The 22083-nt window shown below is 43.2% G+C and overlaps 1 long non-coding RNA gene across 1 annotated transcript; it reads left to right on the top strand.

The window, feature by feature from the left end:
* Positions 1-16385: 16385 nt before the first annotated feature.
* LOC127927107 (uncharacterized) lies at positions 16386-20561 on the top strand. Its single transcript, XR_008126158.1, has 3 exons — positions 16386-16465; positions 20180-20356; positions 20454-20561. It is a non-coding gene; the product is annotated as an uncharacterized LOC127927107 (long non-coding RNA).
* Positions 20562-22083: the final 1522 nt, after the last annotated feature.

The following is a 22083-nucleotide window of genomic DNA, read 5'->3' as shown; positions in this document are numbered from 1 at the left end:
ATATCCTTTGAAAGGTTCACCCCATGCTGAGAGACCAGTAGGAGGAATATCCTCCGAAAGGTTCACCCCATGCTGAGAGACCAATAGGAGGTATATCCTCTGAAAGGTTCACCCCATGCTGAGAGACCAATAGGAGGAATATCCTCTGAAAGGTACACCCCTTCAATGGGACTTCTAATGCTATTTAGTAGTGGCTCTATAGCGATGGCATTTAACATTCCTGACAAAGAACACCCCTGTCTCGTTCCTCGACAGACTTTAAAAGGAGCACTCAAGCCACCGTTAACTTTCAATACACTTTCAATGTCACCCTGATTATGACAATAAAACCAGAGCTGAAACCAAAAGCCTCCAAAGTGGCCCCAGAGGTATTGATGTTCAACTCGGTCAAACGTCTTTTCCTGATCAATTGAAATTAGACCAGCATCCAACCCAACAGCCCTCGAGACGTCCAGAGCATCCTGAATGAGGGAAATATTATCTCCTATCTGCCTGCCGGGAACACAGTAGGACTGGTCCGTATGATGTGAAATGTTATGTCCCTATCTGCCTGCTGGGAACACAGTAGGACTGGTCTGTATGATGTGAAATGTTATGTCCCTATCTGCCTGCCGGGAACACAGTAGGACTGGTCTGTATGATGTGAAATGTTATGTCCCTATCTGCCTGCCAGGAACACAGTAGGACTGGTCTGTATGATGTGAAATGTTATGTCCCTATCTGCCTGCCGGGAACACAGTAGGACTGGTCTGTATGATGTGTAATGTTATGCCCCTATCTGCCTGCCAGGAACACAGTAGGACTGGTCTGTATGATGTGTAATGTTATGTCCCTATCTGCCTGCTGGAAACACAGTAGGACTGGTCTGTATGATGTGAAATGTTATGTCCCTATCTGCCTGCTGGAAACACAGTAGGACTGGTCTGTATGATGTGAAATGTTATGTCCCTATCTGCCTGCCGGGAACACAGTAGGACTGGTCTGTATGATGTGAAATGTTATGTCCCTATCTGCCTGCCAGGAACACAGTAGGACTGGTCTGTATGATGTGAAATGTTATGCCCCTATCTGCCTGCTGGAAACACAGTAGGACTGGTCTGTATGATGTGTAATGTTATGTCCCTATCTGCCTGCCGGGAACACAGTAGGACTGGTCTGTATGATGTGTAATGTTATGTCCCTATCTGCCTGCCGGGAACACAGTAGGACTGGTCCGTATGATGTGAAATGTTATGTCCCTATCTGCCTGCCGGGAACACAGTAGGACTGGTCTGTATGATGTGAAATGTTATGTCCCTATCTGCCTGCCGGGAACACAGTAGGACTGGTCTGTATGATGTGTAATGTTATGTCCCTATCTGCCTGCCGGGAACACAGTAGGACTGGTCTGTATGATGTGTAATGTTATGTCCCTATCTGCCTGCTGGGAACACAGTAGGACTGGTCTGTATGATGTGTAATGTTATGTCCCTATCTGCCTGCTGGAAACACAGTAGGACTGGTCTGTATGATGTGAAATGTTATGTCCCTATCTGCCTGCCAGGAACACAGTAGGACTGGTCTGTATGATGTGAAATGTTATGTCCCTATCTGCCTGCCGGGAACACAGTAGGACTGGTCTGTATGATGTGTAATGTTATGTCCCTATCTGCCTGCCGGGAACACAGTAGGACTGGTCTGTATGATGTGAAATGTTATGTCCCTATCTGCCTGCCGGGAACACAGTAGGACTGGTCTGTATGATGTGAAATGTTATGTCCCTATCTGCCTGCCGGGAACACAGTAGGACTGGTCTGTATGATGTGAAATGTTATGTCCCTATATGCCTGCCGGGAACACAGTAGGACTGGTTTGTATGATTTGCCCCATCACATCCCTCAGCCTGATAGACAAAGCCTTGGGCAGGATCTGATAATCAGTGCACATTAAGGCCACCGGCCTCCACTTCTTAACTTCCATAGGGTTACCCTTTTTTGGCACTGAGGACAGCCCGTCTGCAGCTTAATGGTAGTAACCCTCTGGTCAAACTATTGTTAACTTCTTAACGCACCCATCCCGTTAGCGGGATCATTCATCAACACCTGCTGAATTGCAGAGCGCCAAATTCAAATGAAATTACTAAAAAGATTTAATGTTCATGAAATCACAAGTGCAATATAGTAAAACACAGCTTAGCTTGTTGTCAGATTTCAGTACAGCTTTTCGGCGAAAGCATAACAAGCGTTTATGGAAGAACAGCTCTCTAAGTAGACAAAATATTACAAACAGCTAGCAGCCAAGTAGATTGAACACGCAAGTCAGAAAAGTAATAACTTAAATGGCTTACCTTTGATGATCTTCAGATGTTTGCACTCACGAGACCCCCAGTTACACAATAAATGTTCCTTTTGTTCCATAAAGATTATTTTTATATCCAAAATATCTCCATTTGTTTGGTGCGTTATGTTCAGAAATCCACAGGCTCACGCGGTCACGACATCGCAGACAAAAATTCTAAATAGTATCCGTAATGTTCACAGAAACATGTCAAACGTTTTTTATAATCAATCCTCAGGTTGTTTTTAAAATATATAATTGATAATATATCAACTGGGACTGTAGCTTTTTCAATAGGAGAGGGAGAGACATTGGCTGCCCCACTCTGTTGCGCAAGCAAAACTCTGGGAACATTTACATTTACATTACATTTAAGTCATTTAGCAGACGCTCTTATCCAGAGCGACTTACAAATTGGTGCATTCACCTTATGACATCCAGTAGAATAGTCACTTTACAATAGTGCATCTAAATCTTAAAGGGGGGGGGGGGTTAGAAGGATTACTTATCCTATCCTAGGTATTCCTTAAAGAGGTGGGGTTTCAGGTGTCTCCGGAAGGTGGTGATTGACTCCGCTGTCCTGGCGTCGTGAGGGAGTTTGTTCCACCATTGGGGGGCCAGAGCAGCGAACAGTTTTGACTGGGCTGAGCGGGAACTGTACTTCCTCAGTGGTAGGGAGGCGAGCAGGCCAGAGGTGGATGAACGCAGTGCCCTTGTTTGGGTGTAGGGCCTGATCAGAGCCTGGAGGTACTGAGGTGCCGTTCCCCTCACAGCTCCGTAGGCAAGCACCATGGTCTTGTAGCGGATGCGAGCTTCCAGCTATCCACCCATTCGCCTGCAATATCAGTTATGTTATACTCACAGACAATATTTTTACAGTTTTGGAAACGTTAGAGTGTTTTCTATCCTAATCAGACAATTATATGCATATTCTCATTTCTGGGGCTGAGAAATAGGCCGCTGCACCTCCTTTACCGTGGTCGAAGTCGGCCAATTACGCACGGCGTTAACACGGTGACACTCCATCACCACCCTCGAGCTGTAAATGCGATAACCCAGGAAGGAAACAGCTTGTTTGGAGAACACACATTTCTCAGCCTTGACGTATAGGTCATGCTCCAGCAGTCGCCCAAGGACCTTGCGCTCCAGGGAGACATGCGCGGCGCGTGTGAAAGAATAAATCAAGATGTCATCAATATAGACCACAACCTGCCCGTGCAAGTCCCTGAGATTCTCATCGACTGCTGGAGCATTCTTCAAACCATACGGCATGACGAGGTACTCATAGTGGCCTGATGTGGTACTAAACGCTGTTTTCCACTCGTCTCCTCCCCTAATACGCACCAGATTATACGTGCTCCTGAGGTCCAGTTTTGTGAAGAAACGCGCTCCGTGGAATGATTCCACCACCGTAGCGATGAGAGGTAGCGGATAACTAAAACCCACTGTGATCAATTGAGACCTCGATAATCAATGCACGGACGCATTCCTCCCTCCTTTTTCCTCGCAAAAAAGAAACTCGAGGAGACGGGTGACATGGAGGGCCGAATGTACCCCTGTCCCAGAGCTTCCGTGACATATGTTTCCATGGGGTGGTAATTTGGTCGCCCTCTTCTTACTAAAAGCGATAGCCAAATCGGCATATTCTGGGGGAATGCGCACGGTGGAAACCGGGTCTGGACTCTCCACCGTCGTGGCACCGATGGAAACATGTACACCTACCTGAACACTCGTCTGACCACCCATGAAGAGCCCCCTGTTTCCAGGAAATTAGGGGATTGTGAATAGCCAGCCAGGGAACCCCCAACACCACTGGAAACCCAGGTGAATCTATAAGGTAGAAACTGGTCTGCTCCCTATGATCCCCCTGCGTTACCATGTCCAGCGGAATCGTAAACAAAAACATGTGACCAACAGGGAGCTCTGGTTGAGTTTGGTGCCTACTCACCTGGGGTGGCCGAGAAGTGTTCCGCCGGCCAGGTCGACTCCCAGAGGAACTCCTCCAGCACCAGTCCGAAGTGTGTCCTCTCCGTCCACAATAGGCGCAGGAGGAGCCTCCTCCTCTGGTCTACCTAGATGCAGCTCCTCCCAACTCCATCGGAGTGGGAGCGGGAGGGCTGGAAGGTGGAATTGACAGGACCCCTTCTGAATGCCCGCAGGCAGCTAGCAGGTTGTCCAGTCGAATCGACATGTCTATCAGTTCGTCAAGGGAGAGAGTTGTGTCCCGACAAGCTAGCTCAACGGTAATGGTCCATCAGGGCCCTGTCATTCCACCCAGCACCAGCAGCCAGGGATAGACATATGTTACAGACTGTGTGATAGACATATGTTACAGACTGTGTGATAGACATATGTTACAGACTGTGGGATAGACATATGTTACAGACTGTGTGACATATGTTACATGTGTGATAGTTACAGACTGTGTGATAGACATATGTTACAGACTGTGTAATAGACATATGTTACAGACTGTGTGATAGACATATGTTACAGACTGTGTGATAGACATATGTTACAGACTGTGTAATAGACATATGTTACAGACTGTGTGATAGACATATGTTACAGACTGTGTGATAGACATATGTTACAGACTGTGTGATAGACATATGTTACAGACTGTGTGATAGACATATGTTACAGACTGTGTGATAGACATATGTTACAGACTGTGTGATTGACATATGTTACAGACTGTGTGATAGACATATGTTACAGACTGTGTGATATGTTACAGACTGTGTGATAGACATATGTTACAGACTGTGTGATAGACATATGTTACAGACTGTGTGACATATGTTATGTGTGAGACATATGTTACAGACTGTGTGATAGACATATGTTACAGACTGTGTGATAGACATATGTTACAGACTGTGTGATATGTTACAGACTGTGTGATATGTTACAGACTGTGTGATAGACATATGTTACAGACTGTGTGATAGACATATGTTACAGACTGTGTGATAGACATATGTTACAGACTGTGTGATAGACATATGTTACAGACTGTGTGATAGACATATGTTACAGACTGTGTGATAGACATATGTTACAGACTGTGTGATAGACATATGTTACAGACTGTGTGATAGACATATGTTACAGACTGTGTGATAGACATATGTTACAGACTGTGTGATAGACATATGTTACAGACTGTGTGATAGACATATGTTACAGACTGTGTGATAGACATATGTTACAGACTGTGTGATAGACATATGTTACAGACTGTGTGATAGACATATGTTACAGACTGTGTGATAGACATATGTTACAGACTGTGTGATAGACATATGTTACAGACTGTGTGATAGACATATGTTACAGACTGTGTGATAGACATATGTTACAGACTGTGTGATAGACATATGTTACAGACTGTGTGATAGACATATGTTAGACATAGACATATGTTACAGACTGTGTGATAGACATATGTTACAGACTGTGTGATAGACATATGTTACAGACTGTGTGATAGACATATGTTACAGACTGTGTGATAGACATATGTTACAGACTGTGTGATAGACATATGTTACAGACTGTGTGATAGACATATGTTACAGACTGTGTGATAGACATATGTTACAGACTGTGTGATAGACATATGTTACAGACTGTGTGATAGACATATGTTACAGACTGTGTATAGACATATGTTACAGACTGTGTGATAGACATATGTTACAGACTGTGTGATAGACATATGTTACAGACTGTGTGATAGACATATGTTACAGACTGTGTGATAGACATATGTTACAGACTGTGTGATAGACATATGTTACAGACTGTGTGATAGACATATGTTACAGACTGTGTGATAGACATATGTTACAGACTGTGTGATAGACATATGTTACAGACTGTGTGATAGACATATGTTACAGACTGTGTGATAGACATATGTTACAGACTGTGTGATAGACATATGTTACAGACTGTGTGATAGACATATGTTACAGACTGTGTGATAGACATATGACTGTGTGATAGACAGACTGTGTGATAGACATATGTTACAGACTGTGTGATAGACATATGTTACAGACTGTGTGATAGACATATGTTACAGACTGTGTGATAGACAGTTACAGACTGTGTGATAGACATATGTTACAGACTGTGGGATAGACATATGTTACATATGTATGTTACAGACTGTGTGATAGACATATGTTACAGACTGTGTGATAGACATATGTTACAGACTGTGTGATAGACATATGTTACTGTGGACATATGTTACAGACTGTGTGATAGACATATGTTACAGACTGTGTGATAGACATATGTTACAGACTGTGTGATAGACATATGTTACAGACTGTGTGATAGACATATGTTACAGACTGTGTGATAGACATATGTTACAGACTGTGTGATAGACATATGTTACAGACTGTGTGATAGACATATGTTACAGACTGTGTGATAGACATATGTTACAGACTGTGTGATAGACATATGTTACAGACTGTGTGATAGACATATGTTACAGACTGTGTGATAGACATATGTTACAGACTGTGTGATAGACATATGTTACAGACTGTGTGATAGACATATGTTACAGACTGTGTGATAGACATATGTTACAGACTGTGGGATAGACATATGTTACAGACTGTGTGATAGACATGTGTTACAGACTGTGTGATAGACATATGTTACAGACTGTGTGATAGACATATGTTACAGACTGTGTGATAGACATATGTTACAGACTGTGTGATAGACATGTGTTACAGACTGTGTGATAGACATATGTTACAGACTGTGTGAGTCCCTCTATCTGCAATATTCCACTTAAGGAAAATGTAACATACCTTGGGATTACCATATCTAAGGATCAACAGAAAATATGCTCATTCAATCGGTGTACTTATTATTGAAGAAATAAATGAAAAGAAGTTGAACCAATGGTTACAGAGGGATTTATCCTGGAAAGGTTGAGTGTTGCTTTCTAAAGATGAAGTTCTTTCCAGATCTACTTCCAGATCTACTTACAGATCTACTTACAGATCTACTTACAGATCTACTTACAGATCTACTTAGTTCCTGAATTAAGTTTTGAGATTATGCTGCAGGATTTAGAGGTAATTTGTGGTTTAGTACATTACCCTGCATGACTGCTTATTGCATTGCTCCACACCACCACAAGGGGGAGTTAGAGCACTGACTATGCTCTTGGGTTCCAAGGCGCTAATTTGTCTAATGTAGCTGACAGTGAATGAATGGGCTGATGTAGCTGACAGTGAATGAATGGGCTGATGTAGCTGACAGTGAATGAATGGTCTGATGTAGCTGACAGTGAATGAATGGACTGATGTAGCTGACAGTGAATGAATGGGCTGATGTAGCTGACAGTGAATGAATGGGCTGATGTAGCTGACAGTGAATGAATGGGCTGATGTAGCTGACAGTGAATGAATGGGCTGATGTAGCTGACAGTGAATGAATGGGCTGATGTAGCTGACAGTGAATGAATGGGCTGATGTAGCTGACAGTGAATGAATGGGCTGATGTAGCTGACAGTGAATGAATGGGCTGATGTAGCTGACAGTGAATGAATGGGCTGATGTAGCTGACAGTGAATGAATGGGCTGATGTAGCTGACAGTGAATGAATGGGCTGATGTAGCTGACAGTGAATGAATGGGCTGATGTAGCTGATAGTGAATGAATGGGCTGATGTAGCTGACAGTGAATGAATGGGCTGATGTAGCTGACAGTGAATGAATGGGCTGATGTAGCTGACAGTGAATGAATGGGCTGATGTAGCTGACAGTGAATGAATGGGCTGATGTAGCTGACAGTGAATGAATGGGCTGATGTAGCTGACAGTGAATGAATGGGCTGATGTAGCTGACAGTGAATGAATGGTCTGATGTAGCTGACAGTGAATGAATGGGCTGATGTAGCTGACAGTGAATGAATGGGCTGATGTAGCTGGCAGGGAATGAATGGGCTGATGTAACTGACAGTGAATGAATGGGCTGATGTAGCTGACAGTGAATGAATGGGCTGATGTAGCTGACAGTGAATGAATGGGCTGATGTAGCTGACAGTGAATGAATGGGCTGATGTAGCTGACAGTGAATGAATGGGCTGATGTAGCTGACAGTGAATGAATGGGCTGATGTAGCTGACAGTGAATGAATGGGCTGATGTAGCTGACAGTGAATGAATGGGCTGATGTAGCTGACAGTGAATGAATGGGCTGATGTAGCTGACAGTGAATGAATGGGCTGATGTAGCTGACAGTGAATGAATGGGCTGATGTAGCTGACAGTGAATGAATGGGCTGATGTAGCTGACAGTGAATGAATGGGCTGATGTAGCTGACAGTGAATGAATGGGCTGATGTAGCTGACAGTGAATGAATGGGCTGATGTAGCTGACAGTGAATGAATGGGCTGATGTAGCTGACAGTGAATGAATGGGCTGATGTAGCTGACAGTTAATGAATGGGCTGATGTAGCTGACAGTGAATGAATGGGCTGATGTAGCTGACAGTGAATGAATGGGCTGATGTAGCTGACAGTGAATGAATGGGCTGATGTAGCTGACAGTGAATGAATGGACTGATGTAGCTGACAGTGAATGAATGGGCTGATGTAGCTGACAGTGAATGAATGGGCTGATGTAGCTGACAAAATAGGGAAAGAGGTTGACCAGATGCTTTTCAACTTCATCTGGGAAAATCGTACACATTATATAAGGACATCTGTCGTTCTGAACATTTAGTTGATTTTACTATAAATAATACTAAAAATACTTTAAAAATAAATTGGGAAAAACATTTCTTAAAGAATCCAACTTCAATTTGGAATTTCATCCCTCATTATATCTTCTCCCGTTTTGGTGACTTCAATTTTGTGTTACTTTGTAACTAAAACACCGATAATATCCCTACAACAGTATTCTTAGCATGCTCATTAATATATTTAAAAAGGTATTTCATTTGGAAAGCATAATTTCAAAATCTGAGATGACAGGGTGATTAACAAAAGGCTAAGTTGTGTTTCAATATATTTCACTTGTGATTTCATGAATATGAATATTTTCTAGTAAGATTTTTTGTCCGTTGCGTTTTGCTAATTAGTGTAAGTTGATGACAATTCTCCCGGATCCAGGAGGGGTAGTTCTATTAACAACCAGACCACTAGGAGGTGTCCACATGGTCTGATTAACACTCCTAACAACCCCACCACTAGGAGGTGTCCACATGGTCTGATAAACACTCCTAACAACCAGACCACTAGGAGGTGTCCACATGGTCTGATAAACACTCCTAACAACCCCACCACTAGGAGGTGTCCACATGGTCTGATAAACACTCCTAACAACCCCACCACTAGGAGGTGTCCACATGGTCTGATAAACACTCCTAACAACCAGACCACTAGGAGGTGTCCACATGGTCTGATAAACACTCCTAACAACCCCACCACTAGGAGGTGTCCACATGGTCTGATAAACACTCCTAACAACCCCACCACTAGGAGGTGTCCACATGGTCTGATAAACACTCCTAACAACCAGACCACTAGGAGGTGTCCACATGGTCTGATAAACACTCCTAACAACCAGACCACTAGGAGGTGTCCACATGGTCTGATAAACACTCCTAACAACCCCACCACTAGGAGGTGTCCACATGGTCTGATAAACACTCCTAACAACCAGACCACTAGGAGGTGTCCACATGGTCTGATAAACACTCCTACAACCCCACCACTAGGAGGTGTCCACATGGTCTGATAAACACTCCTAACAACCCCACCACTAGGAGGTGTCCACATGGTCTGATAAACACTCCTAACAACCAGACCACTAGGAGGTGTCCACATGGTCTGATAAACACTCCTAACAACCCCACCACTAGGAGGTGTCCACATGGTCTGATAAACACTCCTAACAACCCCACCACTAGGAGGTGTCCACATGGTCTGATAAACACTCCTAACAACCCCACCACTAGGAGGTGTCCACATGGTCTGATAAACACTCCTAACAACCCCACCACTAGGAGGTGTCCTCATGGTCTGATAAACACTCCTAACAACCAGACCACTAGGAGGTGTCCACATGGTCTGATAAACACTCCTAACAACCAGACCACTAGGAGGTGTCCACATGGTCTGATAAACACTCCTAACAACCCCACCACTAGGAGGTGTCCACATGGTCTGATAAACACTCCTAACAACCAGACCACTAGGAGGTGTCCACATGGTCTGATAAACACTCCTAACAACCCCACCACTAGGAGGTGTCCACATGGTCTGATAAACACTCCTAACAACCAGACCACTAGGAGGTGTCCACATGGTCTGATAAACACTCCTAACAACCCCACCACTAGGAGGTGTCCACATGGTCTGATAAACACTCCTAACAACCCCACCACTAGGAGGTGTCCACATGGTCTGATAAACACTCCTACAACCCCACCACTAGGAGGTGTCCACATGGTCTGATAAACACTCCTACAACCCCACCACTAGGAGGTGTCCACATGGTCTGATAAACACTCCTAACAACCCCACCACTAGGAGGTGTCCACATGGTCTGATAAACACTCCTAACAACCCCACTACTAGGAGGTGTCCACATGGTCTGATAAACACTCCTAACAACCAGACCACTAGGAGGTGTCCACATGGTCTGATAAACACTCCTAACAACCCCACCACTAGGAGGTGTCCACATGGTCTGATAAACACTCCTACAACCCCACCACTAGGAGGTGTCCACATGGTCTGATAAACACTCCTAACAACCAGACCACTAGGAGGTGTCCACATGGTCTGATAAACACTCCTAACAACCAGACCACTAGGAGGTGTCCACATGGTCTGATAAACACTCCTACAACCCCACCACTAGGAGGTGTCCACATGGTCTGATAAACACTCCTAACAACCCCACCACTAGGAGGTGTCCACATGGTCTGATAAACACTCCTAACAACCAGACCACTAGGAGGTGTCCACATGGTCTGATAAACACTCCTAACAACCCCACCACTAGGAGGTGTCCACATGGTCTGATAAACACTCCTAACAACCAGACCACTAGGAGGTGTCCACATGGTCTGATAAACACTCCTAACAACCCCACCACTAGGAGGTGTCCACATGGTCTGATAAACACTCCTAACAACCAGACCACTAGGAGGTGTCCACATGGTCTGATAAACACTCCTAACAACCAGACCACTAGGAGGTGTCCACATGGTCTGTAACTGGTATGGTCAGATAGACTAGTGGTTAGAGTGGTGGGGCAGTAACTGGTATGGTCAGATAGACTAGTGGTTAGAGTGGTGAGTCAGTAACTGGTATGGTCAGGTAACCTAGTGGTTAGAGTGGTGGGTCAGTAACTGGTATGGTCAGATAGACTAGTGGTTAGAGTGGTGGGTCAGTAACTGGTATGGTCAGATAGACTAGTGGTTGACTGACCCTGTACAACAACACCTATCATACTACTATGACTGACCCTGTAAAACAACACCTATCATACTACTATGACTGACCCTGTACAACAACACCTATCATACTACTATGACTGACCCTGTAAAACAACACCTATCATACTACTATGACCCTGTACAACAACACCTATCATACTACTATGACCCTGTACAACAACACCTATCATACTACTATGGCTGACCCTGTACAACAACACCTATCATACTACTATGACCCTGTACAACAACACCTATCATACTACTATGACTGACCCTGTAAAACAACACCTATCATACTACTATGACTGACCCTGTACAACAACACCTATCATACTACTATGACTGACCCTGTAAAACAACACCTATCATACTACTATGACTGACCCTGTAAAACAACACCTATCATACTACTATGACTGACCCTGTAAAACAACACCTATCATACTACTATGACTGACCCTGTAAAACAACACATTTCACTGAACCAATCTGATGTCTGTGACAATCAAACACTTTAAAAGCTAACCAACATAAAGAAAATGACTTCTAGTTAGAGAAGAGGATTCCTGTTAACACGGCCTGCTACAAGCAGGAAACTAGTTATGGACCAACCAGAAATGTGACATGTCTGTTTGACAGTTACCCTGAAAGATGCATGTGTGAACTATCTTGTCATCTCTTTGGCGAACCACATTGGAACATTCTAGTCTTTAAGGACATGAACTGGCAGAACAGGTTTCAGCAAAGAATGGAGTCATTGTTTTCAGGAAGGTGTAACCATGACAACAGGCAGACTAAGTGCAAGGGCAGCCACCTGAACTACTGTCCTACAGAGACAAACAGCCACCTGATCTACTGTCCTACAAAGACAAACAGCATCTACACAAACAGCCACCTGAACTACTGTCCTACAAAGACAAACAGCCACCTGAACTACTGTCCTACAAAGACAAACAGCCACCTGAACTACTGTCCTACAGAGACAAAGAGCATCTACACAAACAGTGAATCTGAGAAAAATGGCTTTAAAGTTTGTTTCCTAGTCCATGCATATTAACCGTGACCACTGATCTGACCTATGACCCCTAAGTACTGATACTACGCTCTGCCTTGGTATGACCTATGACCCCTAAGTACTGATACTACACTCTGCCTTGGTCTGACCTATGACCCCTAAGTACTGATACTACACTCTGCCTTGGTCTGACCTATGACACCTAAGTACTGATACTACACTCTGCCTTGACCCCTATGACCTATGACCCCCCTAAGTACTGATACTGCACTCTGCCTTGGTATGACCTATGACCCCTAAGTACTGATACTACACTCTGCCTTGGTATGACCTATGACCCCTAAGTATTGATACTACACTCTGCCTTGGTATTACATTTTACATTTACATTTAAGTCATTTAGCAGACGCTCTTATCCAGAGCGACTTACAAATTGGTGCATTCACCTTATGACATCCAGTGGAACAGCCACTTTACAATAGTGCATCTAAATATTTTAAGGGGGGTGAGAAGGATTACTTTATCCTATCCTAGGTATTCCTTAAAGAGGTGGGGTTTCAGGTGTCTCCGGAAGGTGGTGATTGACTCCGCTGTCCTGGCGTCGTGAGGGAGTTTGTTCCACCATTGGGGGGCCAGAGCAGCGAACAGTTTTGACTGGGCTGAGCGGGAACTGTACTTCCTCAGTGGTAGGGAGGCAAGCAGGCCAGAGGTGGATGAACGCAGTGCCCTTGTTTGGGTGTAGGGCCTGATCAGAGCCTGGAGGTACTGAGGTGCCGTTCCCCTCACAGCTCCGTAGGCAAGCACCATGGTCTTGTAGCGGATGCGAGCTTCAACTGGAAGCCAGTGGAGAGAGCGGAGGAGCGGGGTGACGTGAGAGAACTTGGGAAGGTTGAACACCAGACGGGCTGCGGCGTTCTGGATGAGTTGTAGGGGTTTAATGGCACAGGCAGGGAGCCCAGCCAACAGCGAGTTGCAGTAATCCAGACGGGAGATGACAAGTGCCTGGATTAGGACCTGCGCCGCTTCCTGTGTGAGGCAGGGTCGTACTCTGCGGATGTTGTAGAGCATGAACCTACAGGAACGGGCCACCGCCTTGATGTTAGTTGAGAACGACAGGGTGTTGTCCAGGATCACGCCAAGGTTCTTAGCGCTCTGGGAGGAGGACACAATGGAGTTGTCAACCGTGATGGCGAGATCATGGAACGGGCAGTCCTTCCCGGGAGGAAGAGCAGCTCCGTCTTGCCGAGGTTCAGCTTGAGGTGGTGATCCGTCATCCACACTGATATGTCTGCCAGACATGCAGAGATGCGATTCGCCACCTGGTCATCAGAAGGGGGAAAGGAGAAGATTAATTGTGTGTCGTCTGCATAGCAATGATAGGAGAGACCATGTGAGGTTATGACAGAGCCAAGTGACTTGGTGTATAGCGAGAATAGGAGAGGGCCTAGAACAGAGCCCTGGGGACACCAGTGGTGAGAGCGCGTGGTGAGGATTCTCGCCACGCCACCTGGTAGGAGCGACCTGTCAGGTAGGACGCAATCCAAGCGTGGGCCGCGCCGGAGATGCCCAACTCGGAGATGGTGGAGAGGAGGATCTGATGGTTCACAGTATCGAAGGCAGCCGATAGGTCTAGAAGGATGAGAGCAGAGGAGAGAGAGTTAGCTTTAGCAGTGCGGAGCGCCTCCGTGATACAGAGAAGAGCAGTCTCAGTTGAATGACTAGTCTTGAAACCTGACTGATTTGGATCAAGAAGGTCATTCAGAGAGAGATAGCGGGAGAGCTGGCCAAGGACGGCACGTTCAAGAGTTTTGGAGAGAAAAGAAAGAAGGGATACTGGTCTGTAGTTGTTGACATCGGAGGGATCGAGTGTAGGTTTTTTCAGAAGGGGTGCAACTCTCGCTCTCTTGAAGACGGAAGGGACGTAGCCAGCGGTCAGGGATGAGTTGATGAGCGAGGTGAGGTGAGAAAGGTCTCCGGAAATGGTCTGGAGAAGAGAGGAGGGGATAGGGTCAAGCGGGCAGGTTGTTGGGCGGCCGGCCGTCACAAGACGCAAGATTTCATCTGGAGAGAGGGGGAGAAAGAGGTCAGAGCACAGGGTAGGGCAGTGTGAGCAGAACCAGCGGTGTCGTTTGACTTAGCAAACGAGGATCGGATGTCGTCAACCTTCTTTTCAAAATGGTTGACGAAGTCATCTGCAGAGAGGGAGGAGGGGGGAGGGGAGGGGATTCAGGAGGGAGGAGAAGGTGGCAAAGAGCTTCCTAGGGTTAGAGGCAGATGCTTGGAATTTAGAGTGGTAGAAAGTGGCTTTAGCAGCAGAGACAGAGGAGGAAAATGTAGAGAGGAGGGAGTGAAAGGATGCCAGGTCCGCAGGGAGGCGAGTTTTCCTCCATTTCCGCTCGGCTGCCCGGAGCCAACATTTTTTTTTAAAGAAAGACAAAAGTTAAGACTGTAGATTCTCTCACTGGCTTCTTCAGTCTTCAAGCCACATGTGTCACCAGTCACTGATGCCATGGGGTTTGGGTGTGCCTTTGCGCCCTGAGCCCATTTCCGCTCGGCTGCCCGGAGCCCTAAGTACTGATACTACACTCTGCTTTGGTCTGACCTATGACCCCTAAGTACTGATACTACACTCTGCCTTGGTCTGACCTTAAACAGCTGTCTGGGTAATGAAACAGCAAAGTGCAGCATCTAGAAATCTAAATGTGTTTATCCAGATGTATTGTTGTTTTTCTGTTTGATGGAAACAGTTTGAGTTCTAACTACATTCCAACTGTATTTAATGGTGTTATGTAGTTGTTGTCATGTTGTATTGTAGTAACCCTCAACTGTATTTAATGGTGTTATGTAGTTGTGTTGTCATGTTGTATTGTAGTAACCCTCAACTGTATTTAATGGTGTTATGTAGTTGTGTTGTCATGTTGTATTGTAGTAACCCTCAACTGTATTTAATGGTGTTAGGTAGTTGTGTTGTTATGTTGTGAATGTTGTATTTTAGTATGCCTAACCCTCAACATATTCTGGTGATAGAGAGAGTTGTCAGACAAGACACAGAGAACCCTCAACAGAAGAATAGGATATGATGGAGAGAGACACCAGACAAGACACAGAGACAGCAACAGAATAATAGGATGTGATGGAGAGAGACACCAGACAAGACACAGAGACAGCAACAGAAGAATAGGATATGATAGAGAGAGACACCAGACAAGACACAGAGACAGCAACAGAATATGATATGATGGAGAGAGACACCAAACAAGACACAGAGACAGCAACAGAATAATAGGATGTGATGGAGAGAGACACCAGACAAGACACAGAGACAGCAACAGAATAGGATATGATGGAGAGAGACACCAGACAAGACACAGAGACAGCAACAGAATAGGATATGATGGAGACACCAGACAAGACACAGAGACAGCAAGAGACGACACAGAGAAAGTGATGGAGAGAGACAGAAGAATAGAGTTCCAGACAGTTGTAGAATGTATGCCAAGGCACATTGTAAGAGCTGTTAAGAGAGAGGGGAGGGAGAGAGAACAGGCAGAACCTGATATGTAAATGAGCAGAGCAAATGAAACTCACTTTTGACGACCTGATGATCATCCAGACTGTGTTTCTATTGAGAGATAAAAGGTAAGAGAACGATTGTTGTGTGTATTCATATAGTTGATGATATTGTTGTGTGTATTCATATAGTTGATGATATTGTTATGTGTATTCATATAGTTGATGATATTGTTATGTGTATTCATATAGTTGATGATATTGTTATGTGTATTCATATAGTTGATGATATTGTTATGTGTATTCATATAGTTGATGATATTGTTATGTGTATTCATATAGTTGATGATATTGTTATGTGTGTTCATATAGTTGATGATATTGTTATGTGTATTCATATAGTTGATGATATTGTTATGTGTATTCATATAGTTGATGATATTGTTATGTGTGTTCATATAGTTGATGATATTGTTATGTGTGTTCATATAGTTGATGATATTGTTATGTGTATTCATATAGTTGATGATATTGTTATGTGTATTCATATAGTTGATGATATTGTTATGTGTATTCATATAGTTGATGATATTGTTGTGTGTATTCATATAGTTGATGATATTGTTGTGTGTGTTCATATAGTTGATGATATTGTTGTGTGTATTCATATAGTTGATGATATTGTTGTGTGTATTCATATAGTTGATGATATTGTTGTGTGGACATTCAGATAGTTGATCTCCTATTGTTGGTGGACAGTGATTATAATAGTCTATAGACCAGGGTGATCTCCTTAAAATGTATCTTGATGTCAGATTAAATGACCAGGGTGATCTCCTACTGTATCATAGGTCTATAGATGATCTCCTACTGTATCATAGGTCTATAGACCAGGGTGATCTCCTACTGTATCATAGGTCTATAGACCAGGGTGATCTCCTACTGTATCATAGGTCTATAGACCAGGGTGATCTCCTACTGTATCATAGGTCTATAGACCAGGGTGATCTCCTACTATATCATAGGTCTATAGACCAGGGTGATCTCCTACTATATCATAGGTCTATAGACCAGGGTGATCTCCTACTGTATCATAGGTCTATAGGCCTTGTGTTTTAAGCCTAACAGGCTTAAAACACAACAAGCAACAAACAAACATTTTCTCTTTCTAATCTACAGTTAACTCTTTACACTAAGGAAGGTATTTTGTGTGGAAGAGAGACTTTTACATTTTGTGGAAAGACTAACAACAACTTACACTTCCTCAAAACAGGTTGTGTTCATTAGTGCCCACCGTAGCAAAACGTTTGGCAACACAAACTGTTTAGGTCACATTGTACAGCATTTGTAGTAAACTGTTTATGCAATGTTGCAAAACTGTTGGCTGTGGAGTAAACTAATGAACACAACCCAGGTTGTTGCCTACGACTCGGCATGTTGATACCTGCCTGATGCTGAAACCTGAACGTAGCCTGAGGGGTAAACTATGATACTAGCCAGATATACTGGTTTTCTAAAATTAGCCAGCTTCAGTTAGCTTCACATTCCAGCTCAGGCCTCATCCATCAGAATATAGAGAGCGCTAGTCAACAGGAATGTTCTGGTTGTGAATTCAGGCTACAAGGTGAGAATCACTGCTCAAACAAATTAAGGGAACACTAAAATAACACATCTGAATGAACGATTGTTATTAAATACTTTTTTCTTGACATAGTTGAATGTGCTGACAACAAAATCACACAAAAATGATCAATGGAAATCAAATTTATCAACCCATGGAGGTCTGGATTTGGAGTCACACTCAAAATTAAAGTGGGAAACCACACTACAGGCTGATCCAACTTGGATGTAATGTCCTTAAAACAAGTCAAAATTAGGCTCAGTGTGTGGCCTCCACGTGCCTGTATGACCTCCCTACAACGCCTGGGCATGCTCCTGATGAGGTGACGGATGGTCTCCTGTGGGATCTCCTCCCAGACCTGGACTAAAGCATCCTGGAAAGTCTGTGGTGCAACGCCACGTTGTGTTGGTGGATGGAGCGAGACATGATGTCCCAGATGTGCTCAATTGGATTCAGGTCTGGGGAACGGGCGGGCCAGTCCATAGCATCAATGCCTTCCTCTTGCAGGAACTGCTGACACACTCCAGCCACATGAGGTCCAGCATTGTTGGTACCTAATGGCTGTCAGGCTACCTCTGGCGAGCACATGGAGGGCTGTGCGGCCCCCCAAAGAAATGCCACCCCACACCAGGACTGACCCACCGCCAAACCGGTCATGCTGGAGGATGTTGCAGGCAGCAGAACGTTCTCCACTGCGTCTTCAGACTCTGTCACGTCTGTCACATGTGCTCAGTGTGAACCTGCTTTCATCTGTGAAGAGCACAGGGCGCCAGTGGCGAATTTGCCAATCTTGGTGTTCTCTGGCAAATACCAAACGTCCTGCATGGTGTTGGGCTGTAAGCACAACCCCCACCTGTGGACATCGGGCCCTCATACCACCCTCATGCAGTCTGTTTCTGACCGTTTGAGCAGACACATGCACATTTGTGGCCTGCTGGAGGTCATTTTGCAGGGCTCTGGCAGTGCTCCTCCTGCTCCTCCTTGCACAAAGGCAGAGGTAGCAGTCCTGCTGCTGGGTTGTTGCCCTCCTACGGCCTCCTCCATGTCTCCTGATGTACTGGCCTGTCTCCTGGTAGCGCCTCCATGCTCTGGACACCACGCTGACAGACACAGCAAACCTTCTTGCCACAGCTCGCATTGATGTTCCATCCTGGATGAGCTGCACTACCTGTGCCACTTGTGTGGGTTGTAGACTCTGTCTCATGCTACCACTAGAGTGAAAGCACCGCCAGCATTCAAAAGTGACTAAATCATCAGCCAGGAAGCATAGGAACTGAGAAGCTGTCTGTGGTCACCACCTGCAGAACCACTCCTTTATTGGGGGTGTCTTGCTAATTGCCTATAATGTCCACCTGTTGTCTATTCCATTTGCACAACAGCATGTGAAATGTATTGTCAATCAGTGTTGCTTCCTAAGTGGACAGTTTGATTTCACAGAAATGTGATTGACTTGGAGTTACATTGTCTTGTTTAAGTGTTCCCTTAATTTTTTTGAGCAGTGGATATTAACAGCACAGGCTACCCAACATTTGTTGAACAAAGAGACACAATAATATGAGTGAAAGGATTTTAGGATAATATCAGTAAGTGTTGATTTAGAGTTGTCTTCTGGGTTCAGCCTTCTAGTTGCCTTTATCAACAGGTTGAAATGTAATAAATGACATCACAATGACATGTCCTCAGAGTTGGAAAGATCCTACATCTGTACATTATTTAACATGGTGACATGGTGCTGCTAGTGAAAGAAAACATTAAGAGACAGAATACAGGCAGTGGAGTTTGCACAAAGTTTACGTACAACAATATATTGAACTAGGTAGACTGAGCATAGAGCTAAAGGTTATAACCACGGGGAAGAAACTGTTCAGATTGGGGTCCATAACATCCAATCACTTAGGTTTACAGCAGCTGACAGTTGCAACTTCATTGCTAATAACTCACAACTTCCTTTTCCAGATAAAGACCTCATCTCTGTACAGATGTCGGATCTGAATTTGATCACCCTGTTGCAGGAAAACTAAAACTTGCAGTGTATTTGATTTTTTTAAAGGCTTCTGAAGTTTGTCATTTCCACTTTTCACTTTAAAATGTTATTTATAATCAACATAATATTTCTGCTGTAGTAAACTGTCTCAAATTAAGATCCTACATCTGTAGCAAAACTCCTGTCCTCCATGTATTCTCCTTTGACCATTTGACATCTTTTATTTACTATTGTTTAGGCTGGTTGAATGAGTTGCCTATGAAAGCTACTTCATCTGCAAGAAAACAGGCGGCTGCACCAGTGACTGTAAATAGTCAGAGTAGGTTTGAGCTATGATCACTTATCATGCTGACAAACCTGATGGTCTCTGTGAACTGATCTGAACAGGTTTAGACTGGTCATCTATGATATGTAGGTTATATACAGAACATTCTCTGTCCTGCTACTGGAAGGACTATAACATAATGTGAACTGATCTGAACAGGTTTAGACTGGTCATCTATGATATGTAGGTTATATACAGTACATTCTCTGTCCTGCTACTGGAAGGACTATAACATTATGTGAACTGATCTGAACAGGTTTAGACTGGTCATCTATGATATGTAGGTTATATACAGTACATTCTCTGTCCTGCTACTGGAAGGACTATAACATTATGTGAACTGATCTGAACAGGTTTAGACTGGTCATCTATGATATGTAGGTTATATACAGTACATTCTCTGTCCTGCTACTGGAAGGACTATAACATTATGTGAACTGATCTGAACAGGTTTAGACTGGTCATCTATGATATGTAGGTTATATACAGTACATTCTCTGTCCTGCTACTGGTAGGACTATAACATTATGTGAACTTATAGGCTATCTGCATATTACTAACACACTACTATACATTATAACCTAGTCTACTTTACATAATATAACATCTACACATCACTAACAACCCACTACTATACATTATAACCTAGTCTACTTTACATAATATAACATCTACACATCACTAACAACCCACTACTAGACATTATAACCTAGTCTACTTTACATAATATAACATATCACTAACAACCCACTACTATACATTATAACCTAGTCTACTTTACATAATATAACATCTACATATCACTAACATCCCACTACTATACATTATAACCTAGTCTACTTTACATAATATAACATCTACATATCACTAACATCCCACTACTATATATTATAACCTAGTCTACTTTACATAATATAACATCTACACATCACTAACAACCCACTACTATACATTATAACCTAGTCTACTTTACATAATATAACATCTACATATCACTAACATCCCACTACTATACATTATAATCTAGTCTACTTTACATAATATAACATCTACACATCACTAACATCCCACTACTATACATTATAATCTAGTCTACTTTACATAATATAACATCTACATATCACTAACATCCCACTACTATATATTATAACCTAGTCTACTTTACATAATATAACATATCACTAACAACCCACTACTATACATTATAACCTAGTCTACTTTACATAATATAACATATCACTAACAACCCACTACTATACATTATAACCTAGTCTACTTTACATAATATAACATCTACATATCACTAACAACCCACTACTATACATTATAACCTAGTCTACTTTACATTATATAAAATCTCTTACTTGTTGCAAATAAACTTTCTGAATGGATCAATGATTTCCCCCTCAGATCAATCATGTCCGTTTTAGCCCTTCTGTCTACATTCTCACGTACTTTCAGATACATTTAGAAAATAACAGATTGAAAGACAATAAATAGCCTACTTTTAATTTAATAAAAATAATTGTGAGACATGGTATTGTGTTGCTGTACTGTCTATAACTACCTTAACAAACAGTGACTTATTATTGTTATTTTTTTGTTATTATTATAAAAATAAGTGTGAGACATGGCCTTGTGTTGCTGTACTGTCTATAACTACCTTAACAAACAGTAACTTATTATTATTATTGACAGTTACCATGGAGATGAAATGTCACAGCTACATGTTCATGTGATGCATTAAATCACCTGACTGTTTCTATGTCTGTTAGTAAATGTTTTATAAGAGATAAATGATAACAATTGACATTAAA

The sequence above is a fragment of the Oncorhynchus keta genome, unplaced genomic scaffold (genome assembly GCF_023373465.1).
Source record: "Oncorhynchus keta strain PuntledgeMale-10-30-2019 unplaced genomic scaffold, Oket_V2 Un_contig_9417_pilon_pilon, whole genome shotgun sequence".
NCBI classification, from domain to species: domain Eukaryota; kingdom Metazoa; phylum Chordata; class Actinopteri; order Salmoniformes; family Salmonidae; genus Oncorhynchus; species Oncorhynchus keta.
This window is presented reverse-complemented; position numbering and strand designations above follow the sequence as displayed.